Source organism: Nycticebus coucang, chromosome 23 (assembly GCF_027406575.1).
Source record: "Nycticebus coucang isolate mNycCou1 chromosome 23, mNycCou1.pri, whole genome shotgun sequence".
In the NCBI taxonomy this organism is placed as follows: domain Eukaryota; kingdom Metazoa; phylum Chordata; class Mammalia; order Primates; family Lorisidae; genus Nycticebus; species Nycticebus coucang.
In genome coordinates, this window is record NC_069802.1 from 716315 (window position 1) to 718006 (window position 1692).

At 52.1% G+C, this 1692-nt stretch overlaps 1 pseudogene; it reads right to left on the reverse strand.

The window, feature by feature from the left end:
- Window positions 1-486: 486 nt before the first annotated feature.
- On the reverse strand, window positions 487-972 carry LOC128575786 (ADP-ribosylation factor 1-like; annotated as a pseudogene).
- Window positions 973-1692: the final 720 nt, after the last annotated feature.

A 1692-nucleotide genomic window follows, 5' to 3' on the forward strand; every position in this document is an offset into this window, starting at 1 on the left:
CAAGCCAATGGCTGGCATTCAGGCTGTCACTGCAAACCTACACCAAGCAGGCAGGGTCTCCCTTCTGCATGTTCCAGTGTTCCTGTCTTGGATTTTAGCTATTTAAAAAAATGCACTGAGTATGGGTTAGAAAACAACCAGCAGCACAGATCTCAACACAACCCTCCAAATAGGAGGGCCTGGCTCCTACAGTGGCTCCTGATGGCCAGGTGCCTGCAGTCCTAAACCCCTCATAGCACTGAACAGTGAGTTCTTTTTAAGAGCTGAGTAATATTGCATAGAAGTACCAGAAACTGCCTCATTGGAAACAAAAACTATTTACATTAAATAAAAACCTGGTTGCAGTTTGCGTCTGCCAAATTTACAGCATGGTGCGATGCCCACTGTGACCAAACCATGGAGACAGCTCCTGACACTCAGGTCACAGAGTCGCACATCTGCCACATGAGAGTGAAGCGAGTGTGTGGGGGGTGTCGCGTCCCCTTCCTATTCTGGAGCAGTTGGAAGCTGGGCCAGTCCTTCATGTACCAGTTCCTGCAGCCCCTGCTTGTCTGTGATCTCGGCCGCACTCATGGCAGGGGGCAGGTCCTAGTCGTTGGCAAACACCAGGAGGACCATGTCCCTGAGCTGGTCCTTGGCCAGCATCCACACGAGCTCCCCACAGGCCTTGTCACACACTCCCAGTCATTGCTGTCCACCGCTAAGGTCAGGCCTTGTGTGTTCTGGAAATAGTGGCACCGCAGAGGCCCATCTTGTCCTGGCCACCCATGGCCCACACAGCGAAGCTCATGTCCTTGTACTCCAAGGTCTCCACGGCAAAGCCCCTGGTGGGAATGGTGGTCACCACCTCATCCCAAGCTTCAGCTTGTACGGCATTGTCGTCTTCCCTGCAGCGTCCAGCCCCACCATGAGGATGTGCATTTCTTTTTTGCCAAAAAGACCCTTGAAGAGGTTGGCAAAGATGTTCCCCATGTTTGTAGACCGGTGGCAGCGACCCCGGCCGGGGACGCCTCAGCAGCTGCAGCTCAGAACCAGGCATTGGTTTTGCTCCCACAGGATGGCGGCTCTGCCATGGTGCTATGTATTAAACAAACCAAGGCCTCAAGCAGTGCAGACACGTGGATAAGAAGCAGGTAGACTGGGTCAAAGCTAACCTGAGTATGTGGACAGAACTGCAGCCTTAACGTTAAGGAGTTTCATACCACTAGCCTGGCCTGTGGCGAAAGAACTGAGTGGATTACCTTCCAGACCCTCTGCTGGATCAGGCCTATCTCCACCACCTCCAGGCCCATCCCCACCCATCAGGCTCTGATGAGTCTGCATCCTGCTCAGCACTGTTTGTGCAGTTTCATCAGGAAGAGAGCACCACGCCTGAAACACCTATCTGATGACACAGAGACTCACAAGAACCCTCCTCATAGAGGCTCGGAATGGTCTTGGACACAGTGGCCCCAAGCCCCAAACCAACAACAGAAGGAGCCAGCTCTCCTTGACCTGGAGGGAAAGAAGTAGAGAGAAGAAAATCAGGAGAATGTTTCCAGCCTAGTGATTGACAACAGAGCATTGCAAATCAAGGGCAAAATTAGGTTCATTACAGTAGATGACTGAGAGAAACTTGGCCGGGTAATGGATGACACTGTAGGTATGGTGAACATAGTAGGGATGTCAAAGTTCAGGTAATGGGCAAAGTGC